The sequence below is a fragment of the Balaenoptera physalus genome, assembly GCF_965194825.1.
Source record: "Balaenoptera physalus genome assembly, chromosome: 1".
NCBI classification, from domain to species: Eukaryota; Metazoa; Chordata; class Mammalia; order Artiodactyla; family Balaenopteridae; genus Balaenoptera; species Balaenoptera physalus.
The window spans coordinates 115,095,963-115,118,416 of NC_138882.1; the positions used below are offsets into that span (position 1 = coordinate 115,095,963).

General features: G+C 39.1%; 1 long non-coding RNA gene across 1 annotated transcript in view; it reads left to right on the top strand.

Annotated features, from left to right (window-relative positions):
• Positions 1-784: 784 nt before the first annotated feature.
• The window catches only part of LOC309636548, a 34,808-nt gene continuing 13,138 nt past the window's right edge, over positions 785-22,454 (top strand). The window contains exons 1-4 of the long non-coding RNA XR_014250067.1: positions 785-12,396; positions 13,960-14,222; positions 16,921-16,993; positions 21,828-21,929. This is a non-coding gene — a long non-coding RNA (uncharacterized lncRNA). The remainder of the gene's footprint in view (positions 12,397-13,959; positions 14,223-16,920; positions 16,994-21,827; positions 21,930-22,454) is intronic.

Sequence of the window (22,454 nt, forward strand, 5' to 3'; positions counted from 1 at the left end):
TGTCCAATACAGCAGCTACTAGCCACATGTGGCTGTTGAGCACTTAAAATGCAACTCGTGTGACTGAGGATCTGATTTTTAAATTTTAATTAATTTAAATTTAAACAGGCATATATGGCTGGTGGCTACCGTATTGAGCAGCACAGTTCCAAACATTCCAATTAAAAGACAGAGATTATCTGAGCTAATGAGAAAGCAAGATCTAATTATATGCTGCCTACAAAAAAGATCTATTTTAAATATAGACACAAATAGGTTAAAAGTAAGAGAATAGAAGGAGACGTATCATGATAAAACTAATTAAAAGAAAGCCAGTGAACCTGTATTAATGTCAGACCAAACTGATTTCAGAGGAAAAATTACCAGAGATAAAGAGATTCATTTCATGGGGACAGAGGGAACAATTCCTCAAGAAAATGTCACAGTCCTAAATATTATGCAACTAAAAAACAGAGCTTCAAAATATATGAAGGAAAAACTAACAAAACTGCAAAGAAAAAAGATATACACACAATTACAGTCGGATTTTTCAACTCTACTCTCTAAATAATTGGTAGAACAAATAGACATAAGCAACACTATCAATAAACTTGATCAACTGATATATATAGAACATTCTATCCAACAAGAACAGAATACATATTCTTTTTTTTTTTTTTAATTTATTTATTTTTGGCTGCGTTGGGTCGTCGTTGCTGCGCGCAGGCTTTCTCTAGCTGTGGCGAGCGGGAGCTACTCTTTGTTGCAGTGCACGGGCTTCTCACTGCAGTGGCTTCCCTTGTTGCAGAGCATGGGGTCTAGGTGCGCAGGCTTCAGTAGTTGTGGCTCCTGGGCTTCTAGAGTGCAGGCTCAGTGTTTGTGGTGCACGGGCTTAGTTGCTCTGCGGCATGTGGGATCTTCCCGGGTCAGGGACAGAACCCGTGTCCCCTGCATTGGCAGGTGGATTCTTAACCACTGTGCCACCAGGGAAGTCCCTACATATTCTTTTAAGGTACACATAGAGGACTTCACTGGTGGCACAGCGGTTAAGAATCCACCTGCCAATGCAGGGGACATGGGTTCGGTCCCTGGCCCGGGAAGATTCCCACATGCCACGGAGCAACTAAGCCCGTGCGCCATAACCACTGAGCCTGTGCTCTAGAGCCACAACTACTGAAGCCCAAGCACCTAGAACCTATGCTCTGCAACAAGAGAAGCCACTGCAATGAGAAGCCCGTGTACCACAACAAAGAGTAGCCCCCGCTCCCCACAACTAGAGAAAGCCCGCGTGCAGCAACAAAGACCCAATGCAGCCAAAAATAAATAAATAAAAATAAATTTCTAAAAAAAAAAAAAAATTAAACTACATTAAAAAATAATAATAAAAGTAAAGTACACATAGAGGGACTTCCCTGGTGGTCCAGTGGGTAAGGCAAGACTCCACGCTCCCAATGCAGGTGGCCCAGGTTCGATCCCTGGTCGGGGAACTAGATCCCACGTGCATGCAGCAACTAAGAGTCTGCATGCCGCAACTAAGAAGACCATGTGCTGCAACAAAGATCCCGTGTGCCGCAACTAAGACCTGGAGCAGCCTAAATAAATAAATAAATAAATACTAAAAAAATAAAGTACACATAGAACACATACTCTTTCTAAAGTGAAAAAAAAGATTATTTACCAAGATAGACCATATTCTGAGCCACAGAAGAAATACCAATGTATTTAAAGTGATTCAAATATGAAAAATTTATTTCTGATCATAATGGAATTAAATTAGAAATCAATTACAGAAAGATATCTTGAAATATCCAAACATTTAAAAACTAAATATCAAACTTCTAATTATCACATGAGTCAAAGAGGAAATCAAAAGGGAATTTAGAAAGTATTTTGAACTGATAAAAATAAAAATACACTTATCAAAATCTGAGGGATTCAGCAAACAGTGCTTAGAGGGAAATTTATAGCACTGAATACCTATATTACAAAAGAAGGAAAATCTTTATTACCCCAGCTTCCACCTTAAGAAACTAGAAAAGGAAGAAAAAATTATACCTAAGGTAAGGAGGAGAAAGGCAATAAAAAGATAAGACCAGAAATCAATGAAAGGAAAACAGAAATAATAAACCTCTAGCTAGATTTATGAGGCAACTTATCAAGTTGCCATAAGAATGAGAAAGGTGATATCACTACAGATGCTACAGATATCAAAGGATAATAAAGAAATTATGAATAATTTTATTTTTTATTATTTTTAGATGAAGTATAGTTGATTTACAATGTTGTGTAATTTTATGTCAATAAATGCAACAACTTACAAGTGGTTAAATTCATTGAAAGACACAATCTGCCAAACTTCACTCAAGAAGAAATAGATGACTTGAATTAGCCCTATATCTACTTAAGAGCTTGAACTTAAGCCTTCCCACAAAGAAAACTACTCCTGACTGGCTTCACTGGTAAATTCTACTAAATATTTATGGAAGAAATAATACAAATTCTATAAAAACACTTCCAGATAAGTGCAGAGGAGGGAATACTTATCACATACTACGAAGCCAGTATTACCCTGATACTGAAACCAAAGAAAGACATTATAAGGAAACTGCTGACCAATATCCCTCATGAACATAGATGCAAAAATTCATAACAGTTTTAGTCAACCAAATCCAAAAATACATAAAAAGGATAATACATCATAACCAGGAGAGTTTTATTCCGGGAACACAAGCTTAGTTTAACATTTAAAAATTAACTGATATAATTCACCATACTGACAGACTAAAAAACAGAAAAACCATATGCTTATCTCAATAGATGCAGAAAAAGCATTTTTCCTGATAAAAATTCTAATCAAACTAGTAATAGAAAAGACTTTCTTGACCTAATAAAGTATATTATAGAAAATCTACAGCTAACATCATACTTAATGGTGAAAAACTGAAAATTCTTTCCCCCTAAGATCAGTAACAAGGCATGCATGTTTGTTCTCACCATTTCTATTCAATATTATGCTGGCAGTTCTAGCCAGTGCAATAAGTCAAGAAAAAAAAATAAAGGTATACAGATTGGGAAGGAAGAAGAAAAAAATAACTATATTTGCTGACATCATGATTATCTTTGTAGATAATCCTATGGATTCTACAAAAAGAATGTACTAGAACTAATAGGCAAATTTAGCATGAGTTCAGGATACATGATCATAGTGCAAAAATCAATTGTGCTTCCATATATAAGCAATGAAAAATTAGAAATTAAAATTACAAAAGCAATACCATTTACAATAGCATAAAAATATGAAATAGAAATAAATTTGACAAAAGATGTACAATAACTATATAATGATAACTAGAAAACATTGGTGAAAGAAACTAAAGAAGACCTAGAAAGATGGAGAGATATATCATGTTCATGGAACAAAAGACCTGAGATTGTTAAAGCATCAGTCCTCCCCAAATTGATTTATTATCCCAGTTAAAATCCCAACAGGTTTTAAAAAAATAAATTGATGACCTGATTCTGAAATTTATATAGAAATGAAAAAGACTTAGAATAACTAAAACAACTTTGAAAAGAAAGCAGACAAAACCAGAAAACAAAAATAAAGTTGGCGTACTTACACTACTGGATCTCAAAACTTATAAAACTACAGTAGTTAGGACAGTATGGTATTGATGTAAAGATAGACAAATTAATATAACAGAATAGTCAAGAAAGAGTCAAAGGCATATAAGGTAACTTGATTTTCAACAAAGGTACCAAGGTAATTCAATGGGGGGAAAGAATAATCATTTCAACAAATGGTGTTGGGACAATTGAGTAGCCATATGGAAAAATATCAACCTTGATTCTGCATCCTACCAATTAAAAATTAACTCAATGTATCATTGACCAAAACATATAGAATTAAAACTGTAAAATTTCCAGGTATAAATGTACAAGACGATGTTACTTACCTGGGCTTTGTCAAAGATTTTTTTTTTCTGTTTTGTTATATTCATTCATCTGTTTTAAATTTTAGAAGTTTTGTCAAAGATCTTTTTAAAATATGACACAAAAATCATAACTATAATAGAAACATCAATAACTTATATTTCATCAAAATTTAAAACTTTTTCTCTTTGAAGGACACCATTAAAAAATTAAAAGGCAAGCTACAGACTGGGAAAAGATATTTGCAAAATATATCTATGACACAATTCTTATATCTAAAATATGTCAAGAATTATTATAATTCAATAATAACAGAACAAACCAATTTAAAAGTAGGCAAAACATTTAAACAGACATTTCACCAAAGAAGATGTATGGATGGCAAATAAGCACATAAAAAGATGCTCAGCATCATTAATCATTAGATAATTCAAATTAAAACCACAGTGTGATACAATTACATATCTACTAGAATAGCTACCAGCAAAAAGCCTCATAATACCACAAGGATGTGGAGAACTGGAATGCTCATTGACTGCAGGTGGGAATGTAAAATGGTACAACCACTTTGGAATACCCTTTGGCAGTGTCTTAAAAAAAGTTAAACATATGCATATAATATAATTCAGCTATTCCATTCCTAAATATTTACCCAAGAAATGAAAGCACATGTCCATAACAAGATGTACATGAGGGGCTTCCCTGGTGGCGCAGTGGTTGAGAATCTGCCTGCCGATGCAGGGGACATGGGTTCGAGCCCTGGTCTGGGAAGATCCCACATGCCGCGGAGCAACTAGGCCCGTGAGCCACAACTACTGAGCCTGCCCGTCTGGAGCCTGTGCTCCGCAACTAGAGAGGCCGCGATGGTGAGAGGCCCGCGCACCGCGATGAAGAGTGGCCCCCGCTTGCCGCAACTGGAGAAAGCCCTCGCACAGAAACGAAGACCCAACACAGCCAAAAATAAATAAATAAATAAATAAAAATTAAAAAGCTCTTTGTCTTTAAAAAAAAAAAAAAAAGGTTATCTCACAAGTTGTTTGTGGAAATATGAAACATTATTGTCTTAAAAAAAAATAAAAAAGATGTACATGAATGTTCATAACAACTTTATTTGTAGTAGCCAAGAACTGGAAATATCCAACAAGTGACAAGATAAATAGTGTTATAGCCGTACAATGGAGTACTATGCAGAAATAAAAACAACAACAACAACAACAATAACAATTGATAGACCTAACAACATGGACAAATTCAGAATAATTTTGTTGAGTGAAAGAAATCAGATTCAAAAAAAGAAGTCATGTTGTATAAATCCATATGTGTAAAATTCTAGAAAATGAAAATTAATCTATAAGAAAGCAAATCAATGATTGTTTGACAAGGGGTAGTGGTAGGGAAGAACTGGCGAAAAGAATTACAAAGTGACATAAGGAAACTTTTAGGGATGAAGGATTTATTTATTATACTGGTTGTGGTGATGATTTCATGAGTATATGCATATGTCCAAATTCAACAAAGTGTACACTTTGAATATGTTCAGTTTATTGTATGTTGATTATGCCTCAATAAAGCTGTACCAGAACCCCTCAATGCATTAAAAAGAAGTCAGACATAGCTGAAGAAAGAATTAGAAAACTGGATCTGAAGATATTATCCACATGTATTAGACTGAGATAAAAAGAGGAACATATTATAAAGAGACTAAGGCTAGTGTAAAGGTCCAACAAACAGAGTTCCAGGAAAATATAATAAGAATGCAAAAGAGCCGGTATTTCTTAGATCCAGGAAACCCAGTGAATTTCAAGCAGCATGTATAAAAAAAAAAGTCTCCCCTAGACACATCATAGTGAAATCATAGTGAAATAGCAGAATACAAAACAGTTGAAAGAGAGAAAGAGAGAGATCTTAAAGTAACCAGAGAGAAAAAAAAAATCACCTATAAAATGAGCAATTAGGGACTTCCCTTGTGGTCCAGTGGTTAAGACACCACGCTCTCAATGCAGGGGGCCCAGGTTCGATCCCTGGTTGGGGAAGTAAGATCCCACATACCGCAACTAAGCAGGTGTGCTGCAACTACTGAGCCTTTGTGCTCTACAGCCCGCGCGCCGCAACTAGAGAAGCCTGCGCACCACACCGAGGAGTCCGCATGCTGCAACGAAGAGCCAGCACAGCCATAAGACATAATAAATTAATTAATTTTAAAAAATGAGCAATTACACTCATAATTTACTTTGTAAGAGCAACTACGGAAGAGAACATATTGTAAGAATTTCTTCAATGTGCTGAGAGAAGATAGCTATCAACCTAGAAGTCCATGTCCAGTGAAGCTTTATTTCAAGAAAAGGTATTATACAAAGAATATTTCTAGGAAATCAAAACAGAGAAAAGAAATAAAAACAGCCCTCCCTGCTCCCAATAACCTGAGAGAATGTGTCACACAAAGACCCTCACTAAAGGAGATCCTAAAGGATGTACTTTAGCAGAATAAAAAATGAAAAAACCTGAGGTGCAAAAAGGACCATTGAATAAACATATTGGTAAATATGAGGTCATATCTCAGCAAATATGGACTATGGAAAAACATACTATAACAATGTCTAATTTTTGGAGGGAAAATAGACTAGAATAAAAATACTGGGGGGCTTTCCTGGTGGTCCAGTGGTTAAGACTCCAAGCTCCCAATGAAGGGGCACAGGTTTGATCCCTGGTCGCAGAACTAAGATCCGGCATGCCGCATGGTACGGCCAAAAAACAAAACAAAACAAAGCAAAAACAAAAATACTGGGCTTATAGTAGAATTAAAATTGTCCAAAGTCCTTGATTATTTAGAGGTAAAGACAGTTACTTCAGACTTTAAGTCAGCATGCTAAACCAGCTAGTGTAATCACTGAAATAATAGACAGTGCATATGCTTTCCAAACAATTAGAGGGAAATGGAAGTAGAAGAAAAAAATCAATTCAAGAGGAGGCAAAGCAAGAAAGAGAAAAAAAAGGAACAGATAGTAACAGGATCTAGAGCGTTTAGAATGGTGCCTGATGTTATCATTTTAATAATTATTATTATTCTTTTATTAAAGAATACTATACACGTATATAATATAATAATTTGTTGTTATTATTATAACTGTTATTTCTGTGTCGATAAACCTCTCTGTGGCATTCAAGACAAGGACCCTTTAACAAGCATGTTCTACTAGTTCTCATAGTTCCTTGATGTTAACAAGTCAAAATACTAATTAAAAGACAGTAATCTGTGGGGATTTAAAAGCTCTATGATTCTCAAGGTTTATAACCTTAGGCCAGTCATTTCCTCATCTATAAAATAAGGCAGTCGGAGGGGTTGGAAGACAAGTTCAAATTGGATGGTTCTGTATTTTTAAATCCTCATTAACCTAAAGAATGAGAAAATCTCCTGACTCAGACCAAAAACAAACAAACAAACAAAAGGGGAGGGGAGGGTGTTCAGAAATAGTTTATTTGGGTGAGTGGCCATTTCGCAACACTCACAACAGACACAAGAAGTTCTGTCCCCACAGAGTAGGAAGCAGTAGGTCTTTTTACCCCATACCAGAACCTGACAAGCTTGGAGGCCACTGACCAGGGACAAAGGAAAGCCCCCGCTCAGAAGAGACTTGTCAAAGTTACCCTTCCCGGCCAGGATGGAAGGGATTCCAGAGGCTCTCAGAGGAGCCAGCAGGCTCAGAGCTCTGCACCGAAGCACTGGGGTTGGGCTGCCAGACAGCAAGAAGCTATCAAACAAACCCACTCTCCTTACCCCTAATTACAAAAGACTTTTCAAATGCACCCCTGTCGTCTGAAAGCCTTGATTGTTGAACTTCTTGAATCCCCCTACCTGTCATCCTCCTAATTCACAGATGCAAATGCCTACCCTTTATGCATTTTACATACACTGTGATACGATGATGTACTTCAGATCTAGGTGTTGCCAAGGGAACTCAGGTATCAAAGATAACTGGCTCAGCTTCCAAAGATAAACCAGGCCTGTGTGATGGATGCTGAGGGAGGAGGGCAGAGAGCCTCTTGGGAAGTTCCCTTGAATTTAGGTGTGGTGTGATGCCTTCTGTTCCTAAGAATGGTTTTATGTAATCTACCTTGAAACTGCCCCACTGACTGACTGCTTTATCACTAAAAAATCTACTGAACTAAAGTTCCTCCTCTGCAGCTTTTGAAGATGGAATCTGCCCTGTCTGAAAGCAGTGTCATAAGCAAAATAGTATGTGTACAAAGATGTTCACCAGAGCACTGTTTAAAATTTAGGAATATCAGTAAAAACCCATCAGCAGAGTTGTGGGCAATATATTGTAAAGCTAGGAATTCGACATGTAGCAAAGCAAGTCACTGAGTGGTATATAAAGTATGATTCCATTGTGATAAAAATCAATGGTAACAATAATAATTTTAGTATATGTAGGGAAAAAATTGGAGGAATGTGGGCCAAAATGTTAACAATGATACTTGGGGATGGGGTGAAGTGGGATGGAATTTGGGAGATTTCGATATTTCACTGTATGTGCTGTGTTTACAATGTTTCAGTTTTATATAACTTTGTATTCCTTTTGGATCAAAACAAGAGAAGAAGTGAGGAAGGAAGGAAAGACGGAAGGAAAGAAAGGCAGTGTTAGAAACACTTCATTCCTTGGACCCCTGGGTCTTGATGTTGTACCCTCTCCTTAGCCAAGATGAGGATTGGTGCTGAGTTGCTTTCACGGTCAAATGCTTTTTCCTCAAGACAGAGGCACTCTATTTCCATAGTTGCAGATTTTATTCCACAGAACGCAACAGCAGCTTATTGCCTTCACTCACTTGCAATGGCTCTGTTCTCAACAGGACATGTTGTACCAGTAGGCATTTATATATTAGAATACATGTAGTATTTGACCACTGAGTTTGAAATTTATTTATATATCACTTTTGGTTAAACTGATAAAGTCATTTTTTTCTATTTTAGAGTTTACTTTTTAAAAAAGTACTCAATTTATGAGGATATTTATTGCAACAGAAAGAATGGAGAATTTCAAGGTGCTGAGATTAAAATCTGATGTAGGGGCTTCCCTGGTGGTGCTGTGGTTAAGAATCCTCCTGCCAATGCAGGGGACACGGGTTCGAGCCCTGGTCCGGGAAGATCCCACATGCCACGGAGCAGCGAAGCCCACGAGCCACAACTACTGAGCTGTGCGCCATAACTACTGAAGCCCACATGTCTAGAGCCTGTGCTTTACAACAAGAGAAGCCATCACAATGAGAAGCCTGTGCATCGCAATGAAGAGTAGCCCCCGCTCACTGCAACTAGAGAAAGCCTGTGCGCAGCAACGAAGACCCAATGCAGCCAAAAAAATGAATAAATAAAATAAATTTATAAAATCTGATGTAGACTACCCATTCAAAACTTTAAGGTTCCTATGGCTCTTTAAATTTTAAACATGTCTATACATGCACAACTGGAAATTCTGACCCCAAATATTGCCTCAGTTTACTGGATGTTTCCAGGAAAAATATAAGTTCTTTTACTTCATGTCTAGAGACCCAGCCTAACAAAACTTGGCATATTTTCATAGGTTTTTTTTGTTTGCAATTTATTTCATTCATTCACTCATTCAATACATATCTATTATTATCAACATTAAAAAAGAATAGCTTACATTTAATAGGTATATACTACTTGCTGGTAGTTAACACAAGCTAGCATTTAATTCCCATTTATTACCTGCTGCTTTTAATGCCTTCTTTTTGCCTGGCATTGGAGAGGATACAAAGATGACCTGGACCCTGAAGGTATATAGATGATCCAAATATGGCTCTGTGCTCAAAAGGAGGGTCAGCTACTAGGTTATGCCGTTGCTAGACTGAATAAATGACTTCCCACCAAGGAAATCGAGAAAGCTTCATGAGAGAGATGGCATTACATTTGAGTCTTTAAGCAAAGGATTTGGTTATCTGGAGAAGAGGGAGGAGGGACATTCCAGATAAGGCAGAGATGGGAATGTGCAGGCTCCTGGGTGTACTGGGGCTCAGGTTTGTGGTACATGAAGGGGAGACACAGGAAAGAAGGCTAGAGGGGCAGATGCCAAGAGTATTCCACTAATGAGGGCCAGTGAATCATTTATCCCAACATCTTCATTTTAGAGATGAAGGCACTAAAGCCCACAGAGAAAGGAAGTCTCCTCAGTTATTCAGTAGTAGGGATGGAATTAAACCTCAGGCTCTCTTGGTTCCCACATTTGTGCTTCCAGTTAGCCTGGGACAGATCAAGGACTGCCTAGAATGGTAGGCTAAAGCTTGGTGGTCATCTCAACGCAGAGGGGAGTCGCTGAAAGTTTTGAGGAAGGTGTGAGTAGCAAAGGCGAGACAGGGGCTAAGATGATTTGAAGGTTTCTAGGCTAAGAGACTGGGAATCTGGAAATTATATTTTGGTAACTCCAATTTCATATCACAGGGTTTCTGTTAACACAGAATTAGATCTAGAAAAACAGTGCTTAGTTCAATTTAAAACAATCAGTTGATCCCCCCAAAAAATCAGTTGTTTGATTGAATGTAAAGTAACTATTTGATTGAATGTAACCTCTTTAAAAAAGTCATGTCTTTAGACACAGATTCTAGTTTAAGAGTATGTTAAGGATGGTTGGAGAAAGTGGGTCCAATCTGTAATGGGTGTCAGGTACTCAATATGCCTCCTCTGAGTATTTGTTTCTTCCCTTGAGAGATGAAGACTATCACTTGAGTCCACACCACCATATACCTTGTATTCTCTTTACATTTGAAAAAGAAATCAAATATTGACTCCTTTTTTGGAATTCTTTACTAGAGGCTTATTTTAGTTACATTTAAATTTTACTCTCCTCACTAGCAGCATCTCCTGGCACCACATAGGATAGCAACAGAGATCAATAAAAGAGGTTTTGGCCACAGACACACAAAGCCTCCCAGTCAGCAGCAGGAGTCTCATTCCCCTCACCTGTAGAATTACAGGCCAGAGATGCACCTCACGATCACTGACGCTCTCAAGGGGAGGCAAAGAGCAGAGTCAGACTGTCTGGGTTTCAATTCCAGCTCTGCCACTCGTGAGTCGTGAGATCTTGGGCAAGTCATTCAATGTTTCTGTAGCTGATTCTCATCTGTAAAATGGAGCTAGCTAATGATAACTCATCCCGGGTTTGTGCTGGTTGTGAGAATTGCTAGGCAATGGGCCAGTGTAGTTGACCACAGTGCCAGGCATGTTGAAAGCATCTTTTCAACGTTAAGCTATATGAATTGGCTCACCCACACCTCAGGACAGACAAACCGCTCAGAAAACAGCATTCCTGATAGGAGTTGTTGGTTCCCAAGTTGTAGCACCGTGCCCTTATTTTAGATAAACTCTAGAACTGAAAATATAACAAAACCACTTCACAGTTTATGTCTCCAGGGTCAATTGTTTTGAGAGCATTACTAAGAGCCTTTAAGGAAGATGTAATTTCCACATCTTTGATTCATGTAAAACTATCCGCCCCAAACCAAAACTGACTCTCTCTCTCTCTCTCTCTCTCCCAGTCTGGCCTGCTTCCCAGCTGTTCACATTCCCTCCGGGATTGTCAGAAGCTCCCCTTGCTCCGCAGGAGCCAAAGAAAAGTAAACATCTCGGTCAGGCAGGCACCCCACCCATCATTTTATTTTCCTAAATCACTCCTTTAGCTAATATTTCTGTGACAGACACGCGACGCATCTGGCTCCAACCAAATATTTTCAGTCACTCGGATTCCAAGGTAAATATTTGCCAGTTCGATTGCAGTAACATTGGTAGCCTGAAGCCGGGCGTCATCAATCAACTTTCAATCAGGGCCCGCGCAGCCTTAAGGGTGTAGCGGCCCCGCCCTTTCCCGTGAGCCCCCGCGCGGCCCCTGCCCCGCGCTTCCTGTCCTGCGTGCTGGGGGCTGGATTTTTTCTGAGGCCTGTGCCGGCGAAGCGCAGGGAGGAAGGGTGGCTGGTGTGCTGAGTTGCTTCGTTCTCAGAGATCGTTTCTTTTTCAGGAGGTGTTGCTTTTTACCTACACTCCACGACTTGTCGAAGGGTGTTGGTTGTGGCCATTTGGAAGTGTCGAGACACACCAGGGAAGTGTTAGGAAGTCTTTGAGGACGCGTGGTGATAGACGTGATTTAAGGTGGAAGGGCCGGGGAGATGCCTCCTAAAGCCTGTTGCTATTACTTAAATTGCTGCCTTAAGAGACTCCTAACATGGGCCCTAGGCTTTTGAGCTAAATGAATAAACTGGGCTTTGTGCTCTATCAAGTCATTTGCACTTCAGTGAGAAAGCCTTTTCTTAAAGAGGTGCATTTTATGCAGGAAGAATAATAAAGGAGGAATGAGGAGACAGGAAAATGGGGGGGGGGAGGGGCGGGTAGGGTGGGTGTGTATTAGAAGCAAACTTCCTGCCTCATTCTGTGGCTGGGCTTCCTAATCTTTTGGGGGTCCTTTTGAGACTCAATGAAAGGTAAGGACCCTTTGCTGTGTGGCCGCTGTGTTCATGCCAGGGGGTTCCCCCAGAAGTCGGGGCGGGGGGGCTTTTCCTTCCATCCCTGTGCCACAGGGTGGCCTTGCCCTGCCCTGCTCCCGCCCCAGGGCAGCGTCTCCTGCCTGAGCCCGCCCTGCGCAGGAGCCTGCCTGAGAGCACACCCTCGCCCTTCCTTGTGTTGCCAACTTATTAACAACAAATAAACCAATTAAATGGGAACGAAATCTTTTCCCCAGGAAATGATCTGTGAACACAGTATTTTGCCTATAATCTGAGGAGATTCGTGGATCCCCAGAACCCATCCACATACTCCCTTGGGGGAGCCGTCCACCCCAGGTCAGGAAACCTTAGATTTTAGGTATAGCATGCTCTGGGCCTGAGGACAGGGATGTTCCTTGTCTTGCCCAGGGGCCGGACTAGGGTGCAGAAAGTAAGGCATTCCCCATGGGCACAAAATTTAGGGGGTGGGCATCAAAAAGGTCAGAAATGAAGATAAATAATGTTTTAATGCAATATGATGAACAATCAAATGTGCAAACTATGGCTATGGCTTGTCACCTTCTTTTGTAAACAAAATTTTATTGGAACCAGGGTTCCAATAGGATGAGATGGGTGAGGCAGGTTTGCACAAGTGCAGGGTCCAATTCTGTCTTTATTTAAAATTTTGATATTGTGTATTTTGTTCATGAATTTTAAATTTTTTAGATAGTGCATTAAAAATATTATTTGTTTCGAATGCTGAGTTTTTTGTGCTCCTCCCTTTAATCTGGCACCTGACACTAGTGCCTCCTTTGCCTTACCCTAGCCCCAGCCCTGCTGTGTCCAAGATTCTGTTCAACCAGAAATCATATGTAAGTGGGTACTTGTGTGCTAGGCCCTTGAGCATCCACATTTCCAGACAGCAGGGGTAGTGGGAAAAACTCTGATTTGTCAAGAGGATCGAGGGCTAGTCTTGGCTCTGCCATGTCTTGCTAGATGACCTTGGCCAGGAGAGTTAACTTTTCTGAGCCTCCTCTTACCTGCAGAGTGAGAGGGTGAGGCTGGGTACTTTCCAATTCTGGCAGTCTATGGCTCTGTGACTTTGAAAGAGGCAACTAAGCCAAATTGTTCCCTAGAGATCAGCCCTCAGTGAGCACCCAGTTCCACATCTCAGCCTTCCAGGAGTCCCTTGATTGGCCTCCTTGATGGAGGGGCTTTGTGTACTACAGCCTTTCATTTGTCTTAGTTTGAGGGCCCCGACTATCAAATATCTCCTGAACTTGACCTCTGATTGCTAGGATCAAAGATTTTGAGAGCTGAAGAGTAAAGTGCCTAGAGATAATTTTGTTTTAAGGAAAATGAGGCTCCGACAGGTGAAGTCAGTTGACCAAGGTGGCACAAGTGTCAGAACCAAAACCCCATCCTCTGGCTGCCATCCAGTTTTCTTTCCACCTCACCATAATGAGATATGATGCCTAACTTCCTGTTTCCCTCCAGAGAATTTCCTATAAGTACTTTGAATATTCTCTCATAATGGTTTCTCCAACTCCTGTGTTTTGCTAGTTTCCTCATTATGATGCTGCTCCCCAGACAGCTCTGGAATTCACCCACTTCTGAGGGATTGGGAGCCAGAATTCTTCATCAGTGTCTTACCCTCAAGATCTTCCCTCTCCCAACCCCATCTTGGATGATTTAACTTCTATGGGGATTTTTTTTTTTTAACTGCCACAAGGTATATAATCTTCGAAAGTGAATTTCCTCCTTGTTTCTTTTGAAAGATATTTTTAAACACGGAGAGAACAAGTGATGTATAACAACTCTATCAGGTAGGTACTGTTATTATTCCTGTTTTACTGATGAAGAAACTGGGGCACAAAAAGTTTCAGTAACTTGCCCAATGTCTCCCAGCTAAGTAACAGAACCAGGACTCAAATCCAGGCATCCTGACTCCAGGGTCTGTGCTTTTAACCAGCACAGTGTGTGGCCTCTCTTGTAGGCCATTTCACCTCAGGTTGAACAGTTCCTATAATGGGAAGCTTCTTGGTGATCTCCAGTCTGTTGGTGGGCAGCTTCATTAGTTAGAATGTCTTCTTCTTCTTCTTTTTTAAAAAATATTTATTTATTTGGTTGTTCCAGGTCTTAGTTGCAGCAGGCAGGCTCCTTAGTTGCAGCATGCATGTGGGATCTAGTTCCCTGGCCAGGGATCGAACCCGGGCCCCCTGCATTGGGAGCGCAGAGTCTTAACCACTGTGCCACCAGGGAAGTCCCCTAGAATGTCTTCTTTTTATTTGTTGGTATGAGCTACAGGCCGTTGTCCAAAATGGTTTTCTATTGTCTAAATAAGAAGAAAGGTAAAAAGGAGAGTGAGGACCACAAAGAATAAAATCCCTCAGTCTACCCTACTTCCACCAAACATTCCTGACCCACTTCCAGTTCTGTGGGCTTCCTGAAAAGACGCAAAGTTCCCTCTTTCAGTTTTGTGGGGGGTTTTTTTCACATCTTTATTGGAGTATAAATGCTTTACAATGTTGTGTTAATTTCTGCTGTACAACAAAGTGAATCAGCTATATGTATACATATATCCTCATATCTCCTCCCTCTTGCCTCCCTCTCACCCTCCCTATCCCACCCCTCTAGGTGGTCACAAAGCACTGAGCTGATCTCCCTGTGCTATGCGGCTGCTTCCCATTAGCTATCTATTTTACATTTAGTAGTGTACATATGTCCATGCCACTCTCTCACTTCATCTCAGCTTCCCCCCACCCCACCTGTGCCCTCAAGTCCATTCTCTATGTCTCTGTCTTTATTCCTGCCCTGCCACTAGGTTCATCAGTACCGCTTTTTAAAATTCCATATATGGAATGCATTATATATATATATATGTGTTAGCATATGGTATTTGGTTTTCTCTTTCTGACTTACTTCACTCTATATGACAGATTCTAGGTCCATCCACCTCACTACAAATAACTCAATTTCGTTCCTTTTTATGGTTGAGTAATATTCCATTATATATATGTGCCACATCTTCTTTATCCATTCATCTGTTGATGGACATTTAGGTTGCTTCCATGTCCTGGCTATAGTAAATAGTGTTGCAGTGAACATTGCGGTACATGTTGTCTTTTTGAGTTATGGTTTTCTCAGGGCATATGCCCAGTAGTGGGACTGCTGGGTCACATGGTAGTTCTATTTTTAGTTTTTTAAGGAACCTCCATACTGTTCTCCATAGTGGCTGTGTCAATTTACATTCCCACCAACAGTGCAGGAGGGTTCCCTTTTCTCCACACCCTCTCCAGCATTTATTGTTTGTAGATTTTTTGATGATGGCCATTCTGACTGGTGTGAGGTGATACCTCATTGTGGTTTTGATTTGCATTTCTCTAATGATTAGTGATCTTGAGCATCTTTTCATGTATTTGTTGGCCATCTGTATGTCTTCTTTGGAGAAATGTCTATGTAAGTCTTCTGCCCATTTTTGGATTGGGTTGGTTGTTTTTGTGATATCGAGCTGCATGTATATTTTGGAGATTAATCCTTTGTCAGTTGCTTCGTTTGCAAATATTTTCAGTTTTGTGTCTTTTGAAAGTAAATCCCCACCCTATGTGTTTATACATTGTTCCAGGAAAGGTTTAAGGTGACTCACATGGATTATAAAATACAATTAAGTAGCATAAATTAAAAGTGTATGACATGATCCAGCAATTTCACTTTTAGGTATTCGTGCTTCAGAAATAATTACAGGAGCTTACAAGGATAAATATTCAAGGGTTTTTGTTGTATCATTTTTGTAATTGTGCAAAAAATTGTAGGCAATTTAAATGTACATAAGTGAGGAAATGACTAAATAAATAATAAATAATGAAGTATCTTTACTTTGAAATACTGTGTAACTTAAAATAAAAGGTAGTTCTTCATGTACTAACAAGGAAAGATGTTAGTAAGTGTGGAATTTAAAAAGTAATTTTTAAAACTATATTTGTAAAAAGAATATTTTTATATGGTGTGCATTGAAAAATGTTTGGAGGCATATACTCCAAATTATTAACCATGGTTACCCCCAGCGGTAGTAGTGATAGGAAAGGGTGAGAGAACTTTCAGTCAATCAAGATCACCCCATTATATTTTAGGCTCAAAGGGCAAGGGTTTTTTGAGCACCATGGCTCAGGTCCAACACACCCTGAGTCGTTCAACTAATGTTTGTTGAATTGACTAAGAAGCTGCATCTTATCTTCAGTATATATTGGTAATTTAAAGTTTATTGCTGACACAGTAAATAATCATCTGAAAAAAAAAATTCCAAATCAACCTCTGCCAAAAAAGTATCAAAATTGCTTCTCTGCTATTCAGACTACTTTTAACTATTTTATGCATAGTGTTAAAGTAAACTCCATATTTGCTCTGGAGAAAATCATTATTGACATTTCAAAAATTGGTGCTTGATGAAATATTTTATCACCTTCACTGTTATCCCAGTGGAGGTACAGCAGTTTAAAAAAATAAACACCTTTTTTCTCATTTCAGAAGTTCATTATGTGGAAAATAAGAAAAAAGTGTAAAGAAAAAGACACAGAACCTGTGATCCCAAACCCTAAAGGTAACTGCTAGAACCTTTAAATGTAACTTTCCCATCTTTTTTGTATGTTCAGCACTTTTTAAAATAGAACTTTTACTGCGATAAAATATATTTATAACATAAAATATACCATTTTAACCATTTTTAAGTGTACAATTCAGTAGCATTAAGTACATTCACATTATTGTGCATCCATCATGACTTTCCAACACAAGAACTTTTTCATTATCCCAAACTGAAACTCTATATCTATTAAACAATAACTCCCCATTCTTCTTTCCCCCAGATCCTGACAACCATTAGTCTATCTTCTGTCTCTGTGAATATAACTACTTTAGTTACCTCATATAAGTGAAATCATGCAGTATTTGTCCTTTTGTTTCTGGCTTATTTCACTTAGCACTATGTTTTTAAGATTCATCCATGTTGTAGCATATATCAGAACTTCATTATTTTAAGGCTGAACAAAAACCCATTGTATATATGTACATTTTGTTTATTCATTCATCCATCAAGGGACATTTGGGTTATTTCCACCTTTTGGCTATTGTGAATAATGTTACTATGAACATTGGTGTAAAAATATCTGTTTGAATTCCTGATTTCAATTATTTTAGGTATATACCCAGAAATGGCATTGCTGGATCATATGCTAATTCTATGATTAATTTCTTGTGGACCACTACACTGTTTTTCACAGCAGCTGCGCCGTTTTACATTCCCACTAGCAATGCACAAGGGTTCCAAATTTCTTCATATCCTTGCCAACACTTGTTATTTACCTTAAAAAAAAAAAATCTCCATCCTAACGGGTGTGAAGTGAAATCTCACTGTGGTTTTGATTTGTATTTCCCTAGTGATATTGAGCACCTTTTTGTGTGTCTGTTGGCCATTAGTATATGTTCTTTGGAGAAATGTCTATTCCCATCCTTTGTCCACTTTATAATTGGGTTATATTTGTAGTTGCATTGTAGGAGTTTTTGTATACTCTTAATATCAATCCCTTATCAGATTTATGATTTGCAAATGTTTTCTGTAATGTGCCTTTTCTTTCTATTGATAGTGTGCTTTGCACAAAAGTTTTTAATTTTGAAGAAGTCCAGTTTATCTATTTTTTTCTTTTGTTGTCTATGCTTTTGGTGTCATATCCAAGAAAATCCAATGTCATGAAACTTTTCCCTATGTTTTCTTCTATGAGTTTTATAGTTTTTCAGGTCTCACCCTTAGGTCTTTGATCCATTTTGAGTTAATTTTTGTGTATGGTGTAACGTAGGAGTCCAATTTCAATCTTTTGCATGTGGATATCCATTATTTTTTTTTTTAATAAATTTTATTTATTTATTTGGCTGTGTTGGGTCTTCGTTTCTGTGCGAGGGCTTTCTCTAGTTGCGGCGAGCGGGGACCACTCTTCATCGCGGTGCACGGGCCTCTCACTGTCGCGGCCTCTCTTGTTGCGGAGCACAGGCTCCAGACGCGCAGGCTCAGTAGTTGTGGCTCACGGGCCTAGTTGCTCCGCGGCATGTGGGATCTTCCCAGACCGGGGCACGAACCCGTGTCCCCTGCATTGGCAGGCAGATTCTCAACCACTGCGCCACCAAGGAAGCCGGGATATCCAGTTTTATGGGCACTATTTGTTGAAAAGACTTTCCTTTCCCTTTGAGTAGTGCTTTTCTGATGCCAGACTTATTCTGGCTGGAGGCCAGACTGCTTCTCTGGGGTTTCCTCACCCTCACAGGTATGTGCTCAAGGGATTGTAAAGTTATTTAACTGTGAACAAAATGAAGACATGATGAACTCAAATCTAGTACTGAATCATGGTGGTTCAGCAGAGCCTAGTGAAAGCAATTGTTCAGATATTGACTATAGAGAGCCTTGCTGGAACCTCAGTTAAGCCAGTTTCATTTGTTGTGAAATGGGGATGATAAGAAGAATCCAAACAATAGCATAAATGCTGGAATGACTATTATGGCTAATAGTCATTATTGTGGTTAATGTTTATGAGGAGAGTACTAAATACTGCTGTGTGTTAAATGTTTTACATGTATTATCTCACTTAATACTCAGAACAGTCTTATGAAGTAGGTGCTATCATTTTCACCACTTTAACCATCCCTGAGCTGCTTTTGTTGTCTATAAAATGAAGAAAATTATATCTACCTTGCAGAACTTTGTATTAAATGAGAATAGTAAATGTAAGGGGCCTAGCAAAGACTATGTACATAGTAGATGCGTAACGGATGATAGCTCCTTTCCTTCAGTCCAGGAAGTGACTCCAATAAACACAAACTACATAATATGAGGATTCTGCTTGGTTTCTAACAATCTTGAGTTTCCTGATACTGCCCCTTCAAGGTGAATAGTAATGATTATACTGTCAGATAGGAAAGTCTGATACCATTTATTTATGAGACTGGGATATCTTGTAATCACCTACCTGTAAGGCCAAAGCAGAGACTATTTATTATCAGACACTAGGACAGCTTCTGCAGTCACTCATCTAGGAAGTGAACAAGCACCAGCAGTCTTGGAAACAGCTGGCTATGTATTTTGGTCCAGTGTGTTAGTGATCTTTTAACACTTCATCATTTTGGCTGATAAAGTGCCATTTCCTTAAACCCTTTTTCATTTTATTACCTTTACTCATTTCCTTTATTTATTTTTAAAAATAATGATTACAGTGAAGAGACTGCCTGAGACCAAACTAGAAGAGACAAGCAGGGCTTATATAAGCCAATACATTAGTATAGTCCTTAGTGGGTGTACTTATTCTGGGTCAGATTTTCTGGATATTATTTGGACATTCATTGGATTTCTCTTTAGCTGTAGCTAATAAATTAACTGACAGTGGGGTCAGTTCCTGCTCCTCAGTGGCAGCTGGGCCCTCCCTTGGAGCCTCTTTACAATCCCTTCACTTATTGCTAATTGATTTCCTAATTCCCCACAGCAGCTGTTATAAGTAAACCTCTTCCACTCTCCTCCATCCCCTTAATCTTCTCCCTGCTCTCCATACACTGAGCGGCAGGTGATTGTGCCTCTGTGATCATTTCTCTTTCCCACCGCCTTTGGGTCCTCTGTCATCTTCTCCTCATCTCCCTGGGGCTCTTATCCCCAAGTCCCCGCCTTATCTTTCAGGGCCTGGCTCCTTCATTTACTCCCTCTCTCCTAGCTTCAATCTCTCCTCTTCTTTTTCCTTCACTCATGAACAAGCTCAAATATTCCTCAACCTATAGAAGCCTAACCATATTTCCCTTGAAGTTAATTTATTTCTCCTTTCATTACTGGCAAGTTCTTAACTTTTTCCCTCATTATAAAAGTAACATAGTAGTAGAAAAATTGGGAAGTACAAATAATGGAACATATTTTGAACACTCATAATCACAGTTCTGGAAGTAATCACCAGTGTTAACATTTGGGTTTCTATCCTTCCAATATTATTTCTATGCACTTATAATATTCATTTATTTCAACATCGAGAGCATTCTGGATATTCTATTTTGTAAGTTGACACTTCTGTCAGTAAATATTCTTCTACATGATTTTTAATTATTGCATTAAAATTTCCATTGTATGGATGAATTGTAATTTAGCCATTTTAAACCACAATCATAGGGTTATTTCTCACTGTTTGCTATAATTAACATTATAGTACAACCTTTGCAAATAAATCTTTTCACATATTCCTGATTATTTCTTTAGTATAAATTTCTGAAGGGAAGTTCCTGAGTGCATATTTTATTGCAAAATATAAACATTTTTGAAAGAGTAGCCTACTATCATCCCTTCAACTTTTAACTCCCATTCACTAAATTCCAAGCAGTCCTGGCCCTTCCACCATCACTGAAGCTGCTCTGTCAGAGGTTAAGGTCAACATCGATTACTAATCACAAGTCTTCCCAGGCTTTATCTGGCCTAATCTCTTTGCAGCAACTGCCACTTTCTGTGCTTTTCTTTGAAAAATGCTTTTTCCTACTATTTTATCTGAGTCCTTTGACTTCTCTGGTAACACATTTTCAGACTCTTTCCTGGTTCCTTTTCTTCTGCCTGATCTTTTACTTATTCTCTCCTCTTGCTCTAGATTTTCAACTATTGAGTTCATGCCACTGCCACATAGATCTCAGCATAAATTTGACCTGATTTGGGGTCTGCTGGCCTCTGCATCCTCACATCTCACCATTCTTCTCTGACAGCTTCCTCTCCCCATCCATATATGCCCCAGTCATTCTGAACTAATTGCATTTACTATGCCTTTGATCCTGCTGTGCTCTGTGCCTAGAAATTCCTTCTCCCCTTCTTCACTTGATGAAGTTCTACTTACCCTTCAAAATTCACCTCTTTTAGGAAGCTCCTTGACAACCCCCCACTTCCACTCTTTTATGCCTCCTTGCCCCTTGGCCTGGCTGACTAGGGTGACCCTTCTTTATACACTCATGTTTGTGTTTCCTTCCTTGTAACTGCCTGTCTCCTCCTTTAAGCTGTGAGCTCCTGGAGGGCAGGAATTGTGACTTTGAGAATTGTATCCCCAGAGCGTAGCATGGTACTTGTCATCGAACAGAGACTTGTAGGAAACGTCTTCCATCCCTTAATCAAATCATACTCTGATCTTCCTCTGGGGACCTCACCACTGCCTTACTCTTGAGCCATAGGTTTGGGTGGGACTGACCTATTCCCTATCGAAGGGGTAAGTCCTTATTGGCCACATTACCCAATTATAGCAAATGACAAGAAAACTTTTTTTTTTTTTTTGAAAAGAAAAGCTTTCTTTTAGTTCTGTAACAGCTGCTAGAAGATGTGTTTCTCTCCCCCTACATGTTGTATCATAAAGATTTAAGGTAGAATTGTTTACCCATTTTGCCAGCATGAAGGGGTGCCTGGAGCTGCCTGCAGGCTGTGTGGAAGATGAAGCCGGCATCCTGGAAGACAGAGCAGAGACACAGAGTGAATCAGCATATGCGTGCATGTATGTATTATTATTATTATTTAATTTAACAATCATGTGTGTTATGTTTCTTACATGCCAGGTGCTGTTCTACGTGCTTTATAAATATTAACTCATTTAATCAGCATGTCAGTCTTACGAAATAGGTATATTATTATCCTTATTTAACGGTAGAGAAAAACAATATACAGAAAGGCTAGATAATTTGCCTGAGGTAACACAACTCATAAGCAGGGATTTGAAGCTGGGCTTAGTCACCAATCTTATGCTGTCCCTCATTGGACACAAGCACCAAAGGGCTTAAAGAGCAGGGCTTTCTCTGAAGTCAAACATCTATTCAGTGTGATATCCTTTCTTCATTGTGTTTGAAATCTACATGACTGTAGGTCCTGCAGTTGGATGCAGAGTGAGGGAGTTACTCAGGCGGGCTTATGCTTTCTTGCCCATGGCTAATTAACACACAGCCTGTGATTTCTGAGCAAGCATTTTACATCAGAAAATGGTCCCTGCTCAGAAAAAGCTAAGCAAGAGTCTGTCTCTTCATGT